Source organism: Haemorhous mexicanus, chromosome 5 (assembly GCF_027477595.1).
Source record: "Haemorhous mexicanus isolate bHaeMex1 chromosome 5, bHaeMex1.pri, whole genome shotgun sequence".
In the NCBI taxonomy this organism is placed as follows: Eukaryota; Metazoa; Chordata; class Aves; order Passeriformes; family Fringillidae; genus Haemorhous; species Haemorhous mexicanus.
In genome coordinates, this window is record NC_082345.1 from 8926033 (window position 1) to 8943986 (window position 17954).

General features: G+C 40.0%; 1 protein-coding gene across 2 annotated transcripts in view; it reads right to left on the reverse strand.

The window, feature by feature from the left end:
* LOC132327071 (potassium voltage-gated channel subfamily KQT member 1-like) overlaps window positions 1-17954 on the reverse strand; it is a 387557-nt gene that overhangs the window by 197745 nt on the left and 171858 nt on the right. The window lies entirely within an intron of this gene.

Below are 17954 nucleotides of genomic sequence, written 5' to 3' on the forward strand. Positions count from 1 at the left end.
CTGGGTGATCTTGTTCAAGTTCTTTTATCTGGCTGTGCTCTAGTTTATATGTCTATAAAATAGGTGTAAAACCTGTCTAAGTCAGGCAGCTGTCATAGGGATTTTAAGGCAATTAGTAGTCCCAAATGAAGTTGTATTTTATTTATAGAATGAGTCAGCAGGAAAAAAAAAATTAAAAGAAAAAAAGAGTAGTGACAATATGTTTATCCCTTAATGGTGATAAGAAACAAGGGATACTGGTCTGCAAGCTTGGGATAAACTGTCAAGTCACTGTGCCCTGAGCAGAGGCTTTTTTCCAAAGCATCCTCCCCTCTCTACCTGCCCTGCTCCTCCTCTGAGCACCTGAGCAATCCATGTAGGAATTAGTTCCCTGTTCACCAGATACCTGGCAATGCAAGACACCCAGAGCATCAGAAGCCAAACAGGACCATTAGATCATAAATGTGACCTGCTCAACAGTGCAGGGGATTGCATTTCACACAGCTGCCCTTAAACTGAGCCAAAAACCTTGTGTAGGCCTAAAGTAACTTTCCAGAAAGGCAACTGGCCTTGATAGAAAGACCTTTATATACTGCTAAAAAGTGCCCTATTTTTTGTTTAAATTTGTCAGCATTCAGCTTCTAGGCTCCTCTCTCCAACTGGAGTAGCAGAGCAATTTTAGCCTTTTCCAGGCCTATCTTTATTCCAGGGACCTTCAGGGGTGCCAGATGCACTGCCCATGGCCTGGCAGGGAAACCAGGCTCTGGTGTGGGGAAGAGAGAGTACAGTACTGCTCTCTGTGGAATTGCAAGGGGAGACTGAAATACTACTTTTTAAAAAAATTATTTTTCTGCCTGTGGTTTGAATCATGCTACCAGTTATTACAGAGATTCAGAATGGAAATGCTTAGACTGGCTAGAATGGAGAATGAATGGGAAAGTCTCTGTGTGGAAGTGTTAGAAAGGGAACACCAGCACAAAAAGCCCTGTGAGGGTGGCAGGTGCATGAACATCACAGCATAATTATGAACAGCTTTTGAAAATACTCAATTCAGGAACACAAAGGAACAGGTTCAGTCAGAACTGAAAAAGGCCACCAAGAGGTGATGGTAGGACAATACAGAACAGGGCTGGAGTCTTAAGACACTCTGGTAAAAAGAGTAGAGGAAATAATAATTCACAGAGTTGTCAGAGCACAGAGGAAATAAAAGATCCTGGTCACTGTCAGCTCCCAAAGGCAAAAGAGGTTTGGTGGCACCTGAGATCCTGAGGATGTCCCAGCATGAAGACTCAGCAGAGCATTACATGGCCCTCCACACAATGGCAAGAAATCCTGAGCATCCCACCTGGATGCTGAGCTGGGGGACGCACAGAATTGTGTTTGTGAGTACCTGGTTATGGGATGTGAATGGCTGAAACTTGCTGCCTTCAAAGAAAATTACTTTGCCCTCTGCTAATGTTTGGTATTGAGCATTGGGACACAACAACCAGTTTATACCAGCAGAAAAGCCCCTTGAAAACTGGTTTTTAAAAGGGATCTCCTATTTGATCACCTGCAGATGCGCCTTTTCAAGGTCTTCTCAAACCCACAGATATCCTCACAAGGTCCATGCAAACTTCCATCACAACCCATTTTGAGCCCCAAATGCCAGTTTCTACAAACCCATGTGCCAAGAAAGGATATTGCTTTGCCACTGGAGGAACTGCCATTTCAAAACCAGACAAAAATCATGTATCTTTAAAAGAAAAAAATTAGTGTCCTTGAACTATTTTGCAGACAACAGAGATCATACTCATAGAACCTCACAGGGAACTTTACGTGACCACAGACACGTATTATTTTTCCACCCTGTATTTCATGTAAGAACATGCATAAAAATCCTACAGGTCTCACTTGCCTAATACTGAAAATATGCAGTGCTTATCAATAGTTTACAATAGAAATAAATATCTTGTGAAGAAATGCAAGCATCACTTGTGAAAACAATCACTGAAACCAGAAGTTTCGCTGAGCTGCTTATTTCAAGAGATTTCACTTGCTCATTGAGAAACTTCTTTCTGTTCAAAGATTGGGCATTTTTTCTTTACTTTCAGGAAAAGATGCTATCTCTTGGCATTTTTATTTTTCTGGCGACCTTTAGCTCAGCCAGTGGATGAACAGAAGGAAAGTGTTCATATAATAATTGCTTGTGACTTACTATTAAAGAACAGGAAAAATTCTGTTTTCAATGTAAGTGAGGAAATCTGTGCCTTCGTGCTCTGGGGAATTCTGATTTTCCTGTCTTTGTTTCCATCGTAACACAAAGGAAAAATAAAACTCATTATGAAACAAAAGATTCTGAAAGCATTTGAACCTGAAATGATAATATGCTTCAATTTTGCCCCCTCCATTTTAAATGCACTTTTGATTGCAAAAAAGAAATTCTTTATCCTCTTATAAAAATAATACATTTTATCTGGTTTATGCCCTTTCTCCTGCCTGTAACAGGGACTCTTCCCTGAAGACATACCCTGCACTGCATCATCTGGTGCAGAATGAAGACCACATGTCTCAGAGAAGATGTAATCTGGTTTACAGGATACTACTGAAGAATGGCATATCCATCCTATGAATCCCATGAAACAGCAAATCATCCTGGGAAGACTCAGTTCAAATAATGGAATAGACATTGACAATTTTCCACTAATAACAGTGTCCTGAATTCTGCTTGCATCATGTGAGTTTTGTTTTCACTCCTCTGTTACAAAGTTAAATTCATAAAACTTCCACTGCCCGCCAAAGTTTTGTCATGGAAAAACTCAATTTTTAAGTGTATTTTCCCCCTCTTTTGAAAGATCATCAGCTCATCAGCTCTTTTTTCATTGAAAGTTATCAGCAAATGAGTATCTGATAGAAGCAAAAGATAGCCATTTACTATGGAGTGCAGGAGGTGAGCTAATTAACAGCATAATGGCTATTAGTGCTTCAAAGTCTCAACCTTTTGGGTTTTGATTTTTTGTGTGTGTTTTGTTTGGGTTTTTTTAATTGGGCCTTGAGGATGCCAGTGCTTTAATCAAAAGTGTTTCTAAATAATTATGCACTCATTTAAGTGGCTAACCACCTGAATTGCTGTAATTAGAACACTTGATATAAACAATTAATTATGTTAGCACTGCTGAAGGCTGTTTTAAAGATCTAGATACAGAAATATGTTCAAAAAAAGAAAACCCCAAATCACAACGGGATCTTTATTTCATTTGACACATGCCCACTGATTGTTCTCTGACAACAATCCTCCTGGAAGCCCTGTGTAAGAATGAAATAAAAACTGGCAATGATGCTATCAGGACTCCCAGTGAAATGGAATTATTTTGTTTATCCAAGGAACTGATATACAGAAATTGCCTCAAATCAGTTTTCGCTTCTCCTTGAGCAACTGGCTTTATTCTGCATCTGAAGGAACTTACTGAGATGATGCAGCAGCTCAAGCATTCACCTACTCAAGCCCAGAATTTCAGTGCTCCAAGAAGTGAAATAGGTCATGACCCTCTGTACATTTGGAGCTGAAGTAAGAATGTACTTCTTCTCCTCTAATTTAATTCTCTTACACAGAAGTTTCCCAGCATTCTGCTGTCTTCCAACAAGTCCTCACAACACTGAGCTGGCTTGATAATGAATTACAGGTGTAGTTTTCTAAAAGTTCACAAAACTATAAACTTCAACCCCATTCCAAAGGAGCTTGACACAATTTATCTTTTTGCTTGGCTATTATGCAAAATGAAACTATGCAAAATCTCAGGTTTGGCATGGATTCGAAACAAAACCACTTGAAAGGCTGCAATTTAAAGTGAATTTTCTTTGACAATTTCAGTTTGCCCAAACCTGAAACTCAAAGCAAACCTCAGGGCAGAAGTGCAAACCAGAACAGATAGAAATCAACAGACGTTTACACAACATTCCATGAATCAAAGGTACCTGACTTCACATGACACCAAGCAGAGGCTGACAAAACAGGAATCAGACAGGAACATTTTTGAGAATGATCTACTTCACATTTAACAAAATAATTCATCTTTCCTATTACCAGTCCTCTAACCACGAAGACTCATAATCTCAAGCTCTTTTCCCAATCTTAAAATTCCTGTTGTCATCACTTCAATCTTTCTCAAGTTTTCAAGCTTCATGCTGTGAGAACTACAGGGGAAATAAAACCATTTTATTCTACCCAAACCCATATTTAAATGTGTTCTCTGTAGAATAATCACCTGTACTGGTGAACCTGTTGAGTCTGAGTGATAACTGATAATTTCCTTGAATTATAAAGTGTCATCAAGATAATTGATAATGGACACTTACAGACTATGGAGACTCTTGAAAATGCACAAGAAGTTTTAAAAAATATATCATCCCTGTGTGCTGTTTTTCAGATACCTCAGGTTTTGAAACTGGAGTTTCTATTCCTGGCAGCTGTAAAGTTAAACCCTGAAAGTGTTTACACACCTCTCCTACACCTTCCAAAATAGCTCTTTAATGGAAGTACCTAGGGAATGGGGAACTAGTTAACTTTCCAAATGACTGAGGAAAAATACCTGCATAGGCCAAGATCTGTTCAGAATTAATGAAGGGCTTGATTCTGCAAACCCACATCCAAGTAATTCTGTAAAATGAGTTATTTCCCTGAGAGCAGAGGCTGTGGACAGGTATTAAACCATATTCAAAATTAAAGTTTGCAATACGGCAGCCTGATTATGCAATTAAAAGTGGTGTTCAGGAAGTGTTCTTCAGTTATTTATCCTCATTGTTTCTGCATGATTTTATTGCATATTTCCATATTGGTCACAAGAAAATTGGGCATTTTGGAGACAGACACATATATGTATAAAACACCACATTTAATTCACTTCCATGAGTTAAGCTCTTTGGTGAATTTCAGAAAAGAATTAAACATGCACTAAAGTATATGCAAAGTTCTAGGTTGTGAATATAAGTATGGAAAAATACAAATCTGATTTATAAGCTCAAAATAATCTCTCAAGAGTGATTTAGCCAGAGCTTTAATAGCATGAAAATGACTAATTTAAGGTCAGGAGTAATTTAGTTTTGACTGACTTGGCAAGCCTTTGTTCTCTGGGTCATGTAAGTGTTGAGTAAATTATAAACCTGTAATTCTATCCTGAGGTCAAGGAACTTCAGAACTGATTTGATATATTGGTCTCCTGGAAAGTTCTTCCAAGGCCAGTACCCCCTAAACTGTGTTTGTGAGTTGATGGCATTAAGGACTGATAGAGTCATATAATATTAGCAGAGGTGAAATATACCCTTAAAAAGAAGAGCCTGCCCAAACTGGATTTCTGAATGAGAGACAGGCAAATCAGATATATCTGTGAGAAGTCAAGTTTCCACACAGTACTGAAAAAAACAAACATAACTGAGAAAAGGTGTAGATGCTTGACTTCAGGAAGAGAACCAGACTGATTATTCTTTTGAACATGGGATAATTCTGTGTTTGTGAATCAAAACTTCACATTCATATCTTACATGGGGCAAAAATAAACAAGCCATCAACTACTTTTACAGGCTATGTCAGAAGCATAAATACATTAAAAAAATAAGCAACTGCTCATTTAATGCAGGCTTTGCTCCATCCCATAACACTTGCCATTGAGAATCTGAAATGGGATGTAAAGTGAGATGTTTTCCATTCAAGAATTAAGTGTGCATTATAGCAGCACTTCTTAATTTTGAACCTTTTCATGTTTCCAAATGAAAGCCATTGCACTGCTAAAGAAATATACTGTAAAGCCCAAACAAAGAGCCTGGACTATTCTTTCATCATCAGGCAAAAATTAAAGTTAATGGTCCTCAAAGTGTTTAGGGCTATTTCCTTTGCACAGCATCACAGTACTTATTAGTAAGAGGTGTATTCAGATGACTCTCTTCAGATGACTCTCTTCAGTTCTGATTTAGAAGAAACTCAATAGTAATAGTAATCACAATCTGAAATATTGAAATCCTTAAGAATAACCTGGTGTTAAACTTGAGCACTCCTGTGAAAAATCAGAATTAGGTTCCCTCCACCTCCAAGCCTGTAGAGTTCGTATTAACATTAATATCTCCTGGTAACAGTGAATATTTCTCCTGGACAGTCCTTGGCTATCTCCTTTCAAATTCCTAGCAAGAGCACTAACTTCACTTTTACTGTATAAAAATCCAACAGCTGGTTAGATTAACCAGCCATAAACACACACCCAGGTTAAAGAAATAATCAGCATTAGAATTAAAACTCCTCAGACTCTTCCCACAATAGGTTACAGCATTTGACCTGGTCACACAGTAAGAAACACTTTGAAAAGAGGCATTATATTGCTGACAGTACTTCAGGCTCTTCCCAGCTCCTGTCCCTGGTCCCAGAGAGCAGAGCTCAGGGCCTGCCCCTCCTCTTCCCCTCAGCAGGAGCTGTGAGTGCCATGTCTGCCCTCAGCCTCCTCCAGCTGAACAGACCAAGTGCCCTCAGCTGCTCCTCACACGCTTCCCCTCAAGGCCCTTCCCCATCCTTGTGCCCTCCTTTGGACACTCTCTAATGGCTTTATGTCTTTCTTACATTGTGGCACCCAAAACTTCACACAATATTCGAGCTGAGGCTGCCCCAGAGCAGAGCAGGACAATCCCTCTGTGGCCCAGCTGGGCCTGATGTCCCCAGGACAGGGCTGTCCCTGCTGGCTCCAGGACACTGCAGCCTCATGTCCACCTGGCCATTGCCCAGGACCCTCTCCAGGTCCCTTTCCCTGGCACTGCTTTCCAGCCTCTCATTCCCAATGTGTCCGTGCACCCAGGGCTGCCCCATCCCAGGCCCAGGATCCGGCCCTGTCCCTGCTGAAGCTCCCAGGGTTGGTGATTGCCCGGCACCGCCATTTGTGGGGGTCTCTCTGCAGGGCCTCGCTGCCATCGAGGGAGTCCACAGCTCCTCCCAGATCTGTGTCATCAAAAAACTGACCAAGTATTGCTCAGGGTGCTGCATCCAGGTCATTACTGAGGAAGTTGAAGAGCATGGGGCTGATGATGGGGAAGCAGAAGCCACTAGTGACAGTGCCAGCCTGATGTCACCACAGACACTGACACTCATTTTGCCCACCTGTGAGCCTGTTGCTCACCCATCATGTTATACATCTGCAGGCTGGACAGTTTGTCCAGAAGAATCCTGTGAGAAACAGCATCAAAATCTTTGCTGAAGTCCAAAAATGTTCATCTCCTGGCTTCCCTGGTTCAGCTAGATGGGTTACCCTGTTGCAGAAGGAAATCAGGTTTGACGAGCAGAACTTTCCTTTCAGGAAGCCATGCTGGCTGTTACCAGTGACTGTGCTGTCCTCCAGGTGTTTTTCAATCCCACCCAGAATCATCTTTTCCATGATTTTCCAGGGCACTGAAGTGAGAATGATGCATCTTTGTGAATTGGCTCAGAGCTGGATCTCAAGGAGGATGGACAGAGCAGGGAGGGGAGGGATGTGCAGCTGGAGCAGAACCTGCCCATCAGTCATGGAGAGCTTTGTGTTGGCTCAGCCTCAGCCTGACTCATTCCTTCAGCTCAGGGACACCACAAAAGGCATCTGACAGCTTGTGAAAACATAGGTGAAGCCTGGCAGGCTTGAGAAGCAAGTGCTGTAACTTCATCTGGCAGGGGAGGAGGGCAAATTAGCAGTGAAAAGAGCCCGTGCTGATTTGAGAATGAGGGCACTTGAACTGGCTGGCTGTGAGCTGGCTTACATAGATGTTATTTACATTATATGCAAGGTAGAACTCATCTCCTTATGCTGAGCTCAGGGCACTGGCATGTTCCTCACTGAGGGTCAGAGGGAGTTTAGCTCAGGTCTAGGCTTTAACAGCATCAACAGAAGGGTGAGGGGTTGAAGCAAAGATTCAACTTTGGGTTTAAGTTGCATTAAAAACTTCTCCCCAAATATTCTGCGAGCAGCAACTTCTGACTGTTCACTGTGAAAAGCAATAAATTTGAACAGATGATGTGTGGGACAGACGATTTAGTGACTAAAGGCTGCCCTCTATAACACACAGAGCTCCTAAAGTTGCAGTCACTGTTTTGCTTTTTATATACATCAAAACTGTCTCCTTGATTCTGTATCTGAGCTTCTTGGTGTATCATTACTACAAAATAAAATTTCAGTTTGGTAATGTTTATCAGCTGTATTCTAAATGAAAGATATTTTCTGGGAGATACTGAAAGAAACTTCCCTCCTCCATCATTTTAGATAATATATACTGTATGGAGAGTATATGCTGTATTGTATATTTTCTATAAAAACATTACACTTTTAACTTCCTTGGGACCACGTCTATAAATATTTGTACATGAAATTATAAGATAGGCTTTGAAATTTATGCCATAAATTTCTGTTAATGTTCTAAAAATATTTGTTCAGGAAAATGAAATTGCAGTAAAATATTTTACTACAGATCAGTCAAAGGTTCTCAAAACTTTATATTCTTAAAAAACAATCTTTCAAGCTATAAAACAGAGTTCCATTTTAGATATCAAACAGGCAAATTTAACCAGCTTGACTTGATTAATACCAAGCAGTTTAACATTTTAGAAAACACTGAGATTTAAGGTGAAATAAAGTCAAGTTGTAAGCATTTTCTCTTATTACATACATGTTTTAATTTTGTTTTCTAGAAATTTATACTGTTAGAGGCAAATGGCAGTGGATGGGGGATTATGTGCATACTTCCTAGTGCAGTTAGCACTAATGAGAGCAGGATGTGTTGCCCAGCACACAAAACTCCAAGTACACAAATTGTTAATAAATTTGACTCCTCACAAGCCAGAAAACGAACGCAGCATTCAGAACAATGTGTGGTCCCAGATCTACTTCCGAGGGAGCTCCTTGGGGTGCCCCAACACCTCAGTCAGGAGCTCAGCCCCACCTGGAGACTCCCAATGGCTTTTGCCACTCACAGTGGAAGCTCCTGGGCAGTGGGGGAGAGCCCTGTTCTGCACCACCATTTCTGCTCACACAAAAAGGGCTTTAATGGCAGCAGCTTTCCCTCAGGAAGGTTCCAAACAGCCCCCAAATCACAGGCACAGTATCAGCACTTTCCTGTGTGTCTTCATGAAAAGCTGTTCCCCCTCCTCCAAATCCCCACCTAAAGGCCACGATCAGGTGAGTTTGAGTCCCCAGGAGCTCTCAGCTTTCCCAGGAGCTCAGCACAGCTGCAGACAGCCCTGAGCCCAGCTCACACTCACACCCCAGCACCAGCATTCTGGTGACCCAGGTCCTGTGGGAGAAGGCTCCTCACTGCATTCTGCAGCCCCTGCTCCCCACCCTGCTCACGGTCCTGACCCTGACTGACACCTTGGAGTGGCTACCTAAAACAGAGCCTAGCCAAGATTAAGAGAATAAAAATGGGTATTTATAAAAGGCCTTCTATATGTACACCTTGGGCACCCAAAAGCTTCACAGAGGCTACACCCAAGATGGATGATGGTCACAAGTTCTTCACACAGATATGTTTGGTTCATTTACATATCAGGGGTTAATCTTCCAATTACAGCTTTAGGTAATAAAGTCATGTACCCCCAGTTTGCTCAACCCAAACTCACTTTTGTTTATAACTCTTGGTGGCCTGAGGCAGTAAGGCATCCTTGAGTCCCAGGCCCAGAGAGGAATTATTTTGTCTGAATAAAACAGGACAACACTTGCTGACAGGCTATGGAGCTTTAGAGCTATACACTAAAGAATTGGAGGGTTACACATGTATGAAAAATATATAAAGGCTAAAATCCTAAGGCATCACAACCACCTGCAAAAGCCAGCTGCCAAAGCTTGTTCCCTGCCATGCCTTCTCTGCAGGAATCCCACACCTCTGGATGCCAACATCCCTCAGGGTGCCCGTGCTGCACACACGGAGCAGCTGCCCAGTGCCAAGGGGATGTTTCAGGTTTAGGAATTTACTCCAGCAATTTAATAATCACCATGAATCTTTTAGATGTGCCCAGATACTTTTTCCCCTTGCAGCATTAGTGCGTTTGCCAGCAGATGGAAATAGTTTTTCTTCCTCTCAGTCACATCAGCAGCAAGCCACACCTTGGGCTTGTGTCAATTTTAATTTTTTTAAGTGGGAAGGGCATATTTTTGTTTTTCTTTTCAGACTTAAAACGATTTTCTTGTAGTTCATGTTTCATCTCTAAACACAGCAAACTAAAGGTCATTTCAGGTGTTGCTCAAAACAAAAGAATCAAGAACACCAGTAGTCACACTTATATTAGAGACAGATCTCCAAAAACCATGTCTCTACATAGAGTTTTTCTGTCTTCCATTGCAATGGATTCTGACAAGACAGGAAAGACAAAAAAAAAAAAAAAATGTTATACACTATTTTTCTGTATCTCCTTTCCAGCTGGCCCACAGAACAGTTTTACAAGTCAGGTGTTGAATCAAGGATATCACTGTGTCATTACTACTAAAGTATATTTTTGTTTATTGAACAACAGCAAATGCATTCCAGAAATAAAAATTGCTGACAAAATTTTAAAAAATAATGTCAGTGTGGCAGCACCAACCAGGAGAGTTTAGGAAATGCCATATCTTAGGTACCTTCACAAACTCAGTTGAAGCCTCTATGCATTAGCATTACACTAGGATTGCTGGAGTTTTCAAAATGAGTGAAAATATACTCAGATATTATCTTCTAAACTACATTCAGCTGAGAATGGAGAAAGTTCACTACAGTCTCCCTTACCTGATTTATGTTGGCTTTTGCAATGAAGTTCAGGTGACTGCAATTTTTTTTCCTTAATGTAAAGAAAACACCATGCAGTAAAAATAGCACCACAGTAGGGAAGCTTCAGTTCTTGTATTCATTTCAAATCTGGGTCACAGCACAAACATTAGAATAATCCTAAACCAAACAGCCAGCCCATTCTTACAGCTAGAGAAAGGTGGTAGGGAAATCAAGTGCCTGGGTTGGAACTCACAAAGGTGGGAGGCTGAAACACTTGGAGATGGACTGGCCAGGTAATTCAGCCCCTGACCAGCCTCAGCTGGGAAGGAAAAGCTGAAGCCACCACAGGTGTGCCTTTCTCCAGGCATGACAGCACACTGCAGAGTCAGCAAAGTGAACACTGAAAACTTGGTGTGTCAAAGGCCTGAACTAACGTGCACAGGACCCATTCCATGCAAGAGGATTTTGTACCAAATGGGGAGTCAGGCTAGGCTTAGATGTCTGTGCAGCTTTCCTGCTGATCTTGGTTACTGTGGGCTCCTCAGAGGCCTTACTTTTGTCCAAGAAGTTGATTGCAAACTCAATGAAGAAATAAAGAAGTTGAAATGAATAGATGACATAACGTCCCACTATATAAAAAACCCGAAAGCATTGAAGAAAAACCTCAGTACAAAAGCTTTCTACTCATGTAACATAACTGTAGAAGTTTTTTTACACCTGGAAAGAAAGAAAGCTCAAATCAGTGTTCACAGAGAAATTTAATTTCAGTGTTTTGGGTTTCTTAACATACTTGTGTTCATAGTTTGCAAACTTAAGCCATGGTGACTAATAGAGGTGGCTTTGTGTCAGAAATTTAGGATACAAATGTTTACCTCAGACATTAACTCAGACCCACTGCAGCAAATCAGGATGGGAGACAGACACAAAAGCTAAAAGTTTAATGAAAAAATGCAACAAAACTACAAAACCCTACTGCTGAAACTTCTGACTTTTGTGCCTTTGACTTCATGACCATAAGGTTTCACTAAAAGAATGTTTGCATTGAATATATTTTCTTTGCAGTCTTTTTGAAATACAATTCTCATATGAAACTATCTTTGTTTCCTGGGATTCCATCTGCTCCCACTGCCATCACCCTCTGTGTGAGCCTTTCACAAATGGCTCCTGTGGACACTATTCAGGTGAGGAACATTTACAAGAGTAAGATTAACTCTTCACATGGAAAGGTCTCCTTTTCATTCAGAATTCCTTGACAAGAAAGAGTGAGAGTGGAAAACAAGAGTACAGAATATATAGCAGTGACAGAATTGTCAGTGTTTAGAAGTGTTCCTAAAGAAAATGTTGCTCTGAACTTTTCCTTCAGAAAAGTTCCTTCCTACATGCAAAGGGTGCTGGGTTGACAGAATGGGTAACATGAACTCCCTCAGAATTAGATGATGTTCTGCCAGAGCTATAAAAGAAGTGTAAGAATGAAGTAACTTAGTCACCACTAAAATCATAATTGTACACTCATCCAGGCTGGAAGTGCAGCTCAATCCCTTGTTAGCTCAGGGCTAAAGTCAAAGTTAGGTCAGGTTGCTCAGGTTTTGAGAGTCTTTGGAGCAGAATCTCCATTTATGAGGTAATAATAACCCCAGAGGCCCATCAGGCTGGCAAGCTGTATTCCAATATCACATAAAGGAACTGGGATCAGCTTTGTGGCATGAAAATCACACTACACAGAAATACAAGTAAAGGACAACACTATGACTGCAAGTGTTTAAGACAATTTCAATCAGCATATGAGAGGTTTATGGAAAGGATTTTGGAAGGGCAGCAGAAAGACAAGTTTCTTTCCCAAAAACTACTAATGAACTGTTGTGTGACCTCAGGCAAAATCACTTCAGTGCTCCATCCTCCTGCTTCCCTCCCCACTGGGTCTATTTAGACTGGGAGTGCTCAGGGACAGGGACTGTCTCTCCCTGTCTATTTACACAGTGTCTGACACAGCCAGCCCCTGATCCTGCAGGGGACCTACAGATGCTATTGCATTACAGAAAAATAACAATAGTGACAAGCAAGATGGAACCAAATTAGGTAAATTGCAGGAGGGATTGAACTTACTTGTGAGAAGCTTTGCTGTTTTTTTTTTTTTTTTCCTTGAAGAGTTTATTATGACAGCAGATTTTAAGGCACAGTTAGAGCAGGAAAAACCAGCAATGAAAATGCATGTAGGGGCAGAGCTGCACAAACTGAAGGCTAAAGATCAGCTTTGGGTCTGTTACTGAAACCTACAGTTAATCTGTTAGAGCTGATTTTTGTTGCATGTGATATAGGACTTTTCATTTACTTATTTTCAAAATGGGAAGATGTTTAAATTATTTTAGAGACAGGAAAGAGATAACAGTGATCGTTATGAAATTTCACCCAGATGCTCCTCATAATCACACCAATAACTTGTTTTATATTCTTATCTTCAAGAGTGTCCTCTTCACTTTCCAAGTTTCAATGAAATAACTGTATTGAGTTTTCAGTATTATCCTGAATTTCTTTTCAAATTCATTTCCATCCTGTGTGAACTACCCCTTTCTGAACTCCATGAGAATATTATTGCAGACTCCAGCAGAATTTTCAGCTTCTTCCAAGAAATGCTTCTAAGAAGGAGGAATACACTGAAGCCTGATGAATCATTCATTTATTTTTTCAAGTCAAGGCAAAAACTAGTCTCAGGAGGAGGTAGCAGATAGTAAGCAAATAGATTAAGCAGCCCTGTTGGAAATATTTTTACTTTCTTCCTAAAATACACTTTAGGATGATATGAATTCACAGACAAACTAATATGCCTTGAAATGGGAGATAAAGAATTTTTTTTTCAGTATTTTTCTGTGGGGAACATTTTTGGAAACACCTGATACCTGAGGCAGTCTACTTCATTTCAAAGGCAAGTATTTGCTCTTCAGGAGTAACCTCTACTAATGGATGCAAACCTAGCAAGGCCACAGAATCACTTTGATCTCTGTTTCAAAATGTTTTTGGAATTTATCCATTGCCAGGGAATGAGTTACTTCTGGAAAGCTCTGAACCCTTGTATTAAATATAACTCTTGATTGACAAAGTGAAATCTTAACATTTTACACTTACAATATGATTGTATCAATACAAAAGTGCCTTCACCATCTAAATATTCCAAAGATTTCTAGGTCCTTTTCTATTCCAGAAATAGAAGTAGAAACACTTCAGTCCCAAAACATTTGTCACATCTATCTCAATGTAAGTTTTATAAGCAAGAAACTGTGCCAAAATTGCCCAATTACAGTGCATGCAAGCAAAAAACCCCTATATTGTACATTGTATCAAGAGTTACCAAAATGTTTTTTTATTTTTGTACAATGAATTGGATGTCAGTTGGTGATTTAAATGCTGGATATCTGTAGCTTTTAATACTTTTAGATGATTTACCCATGGGGACAGTCTTGCATAATTTCACTTAAAAATAGCTAAGGAGAGGAGGAGTTCAAGTGTGAAATGGACTCTGGACTTTTAATAGAGTTTGATCAGGAAGTTTATAATTCTTGCTATATGGAATTCTTAAGTCTTAGTGAAACAAACTAAAATATACCCCCCTGGAATTTGTTTGCTTTGCAATTTTTTTTTTTTCCTTAGAACTAATTATTTGTCTTGTACTGCTATTTTGCCTCAGCCAGAACTGAAGAGCTAAATTCAATCAGCTTTTTATCTTTGTGAGATCTCTTGGAATAAATATTTTTCCCACAGAGGCAATCTAGTACGCTGAATTGTTGAGGACTTATTAAAAGAACAAAAGTCGTAAGGAACAATGGAAATTTCACAGGCAATTCACAGCCTTTGCACAAAAACACCAGTTGAAGAGCCAATGTATTAAAGAAATCCCAGTCCCCAAGGCAGAAGTCTGAATATGAACTCCGCAGTCTGGTCTCCTGGTTTTGTATATTTTACAAAGGTCAAACTGAGCCCAAAAGCAAGTGCACAAAATGAAGCATTGGTTCGCAGTTTAAAAGGTGAGGATCCAGTTATGTTTTATCCTTATTTTGCTTTCTAGTCCTAAAGTTATTGTTATTGGCTTGTAAGACATGTATAAAAACAAATACTCATCCAAGAGAAATATTAATAATAATAAATGTAGGATTTCACAATAATTTGATTAACCCAATAAATTAACAAACCATAACAATCCGGTACACTGGGTATATAACTTAAAAAGAAGGCTGAATAATTCAATTAAGTATTTTAAGCCCTACCACATATATGACCAAGTCATGCAATATAAATCAAGAAGAAAATCTTACTTTCTCTGTTCTTCATTCAGATTTTGACAATAACATTATGCAAATGCAAAGTTTGACTTTAATAAGAATATTGCTGAAAAGAGCAGATACTGATTCCTGACTGAGGTCCCCTTTGAAATTTCACACAGTCTGAGCTTTCTATCTTTCATAAATGATTTGGATAATAGTTAAAATTCATTTTATTATTTGATATAGACAGATGAAATCATATTTATTCAACATGGAATGAATTTACCTTATGGGTTCTCTCAAAGGTGAAATGCCACCCAAGCTCTGGCCAAAAGACTAACTGGTAGAATCAAATCCCATGGCCTAATTTCGAATCAACACACACCTCTGAGCTACAAAACCAGATTGCCTATGTTTGATATGAATGTTTAAGGAATTTGTATTTAGGGAAAAATGACAAAATGAGCTTTCAACATTGTGACTGTAAAAAAAAAAGATTAATAAGACAACACTATATTTCTTACTGTTTTGGAAGGAAAGAGGAAGAAGAAAAAGAAAACTTAAGATGCAATATTTGCTTTTTTTAAGTGAACAGACCTGACATTTCATAGAGAGTGGCTGAGCACCTCCTTCAAAAGGGACAGAGTTCCCCAGCACCAACACATGTTGGCTTCCACTGCAGAATGCCTTCCTACCACACTGCAGAGACACTTAACTTCCTCCTGGGAAGTGCAGCTTTCTTCCCTAACAATGGCCCAACTGGTTTTCATAACGGAGATAAACGCTCCCTGCTGTGAATTGTAATAGAAAAACATGTCAAACAACCAACAATAAAAAGAAGCACAGCCAAAAGACTGGCTTTTCCTGTTTTTATGTGCAGCACAGAGGAAATCAAGCACGTGAACTGCACTTGGCTCCTTCCAAGTCAAAATATCATTTCTTTTAAATGAGAAGAGGAAAAAATGCAATTCATTTCTGACCCTTTTTTCACTCTGAAGTGCAGACATGAAAACTGAACCCATTAGCACTTAGTTGCCAGAGGTTATAATGAAACCTCTGAATGTGAAAGTCATATGCTTTGTTAAAAATATAAAAAAGGAACGGTTATTCAGTTAGGATTTTTCCACCCTTTTAAAAGCTTTTATAGTATGAGTGATAAGGACATCCAGCTGCCATTCTGATGATCCCATGGTATTTTTCTGGTTTTATGCTCTTTGCTCTTGCTGACAAAAGATCACTTGCTTAAACTCCCTTTCTCTTTCATCCCATCATGTATTTGCTTTCTGCTGCCCAGCATGCTTCTCTTCATTGCCTTTTTCCCCCAACTAACTTTTAGTAGCCTACTAGTTTTATCTTGATGTCTCTAGATAATTAGGTTGGTGAAATTCCCTTTCTTGCTGTCCTTCTCACCTGCTTAAACTGGGAGATGCCAGAAATGAGGTTTTTTTAATTGAGCATGGATGAATCTGCAAATTATTATTTAACATTAAATCTCAATCTGGGTTAAATTGTGCAGAAAATGGTCAAAGAGATCAAATGCACCTATTGCCAAGGCTGAAGACAACACAGGTTTATGGTACAGCCCTGATAACTGTTGATGAGCAGATAAAAAAGTGTAGTTTGGAGACTGAAGAGCTGTTTACAGTGCTGAGAGTCATTTTGATAGAAGTGAGCTTCTGACAGTCCTGCTTGGACAGAGTGAACACTGCTTTTTGTTAGTGCTTTTCCTCAAGCAGAGATCTCTTTTTCTGTTCCTCTTGTTTGCTACCTGTGACAGACTCCTGGAAGGAAATGCTGCACATGCAGCAGGCCCACAGTATTAAATTTGTAAGTTGTTCCAGGAACACCAATGTACAGACAGGAAACCTGACACCTCCACGTCTCAGAACACTTAACTGAACATGCCTAGACTAACTCCACAGTGTGTATTTGGGTGCATCTGACTCACTGAACACATAGAATGAATATTTACGTGAGATCTGAGGAATTCTAAGCCACAGGTGCTGGGAAGGTCGGCAACTATCACTGGGTACCTCTTCTATTTTTCTTAAAGTATCCACATCACTGGTAGGTGATGAGGCTGGGCAGACTCTTTATTCAGTATATGCTTAGGTGGGAATCCTGCTGGTGAGAGATGCTGATGGAAAGGCTGAATCCTCCCAGGGGCCTCTGATGTCCAGCATTTCCACATGGTACTTTGTGTTAGGTGAGATTCTAACTGCAGTGAGCCCACTGATGCTGGATTTTAAACTAAGCACTTCAAAAGGGCAAAAACAACAGCAACTTCTTTTCGTGTTGCTGTTTGTGATCTACATTTTAATGCTCCCTTGCTTCATATTTAAAGCCAGCACCTCACACCTGGAAGTTAAGGGGATCTTTATCATGAATCCTAAATCTCTCAGAGCCTAAGAAGGTTCCTCACTCACTCTCATGGTGAATGCCTGTGCTTTGGGAACAGAAGGCACTGGACTCTGTTTATAAAAGTGACATTCTAGAAGAGCACAAATTGTGAGATTAGAAACAATAGATTAGAGAATGCAAGATGTTTGTTACTGTAATAAGGATGATTAGACTGTGAGGGGAATGGGAGAGGTCACGGGAACAGCGAGAGAAAAGAGTCCCAATGAGAGGCCTCGAATGTGTGGTTATCAGGAAGGCTGCTTCCACCCTGCTCTGGTTTCTGTTAACAAGACCCCAGCTTGGAGCCCATCTGAAGACTCTGAAATATAAATGCATTAAGGTACATTAGCTGCTGTGGCTATAAAGAACCTTAGAGTCATGACATTATCAGATACACGGGACAAAGAACAGATTCTCAGAGCAGCCAGAGAAAGCAAACAATTAATTACAAGAATAGCCTGCCCACATGCTGTTCTTCCCAGACCTGAACCCAACACAAAACCTTCAAAGGGCATAAATTAGATTTTAAGATGCTCCTAACCAAGGGAGATGCCGAAACTCACTTCCATTTGATGTAGAATTAAGCATTCTGCAAAGCACAGTCATACA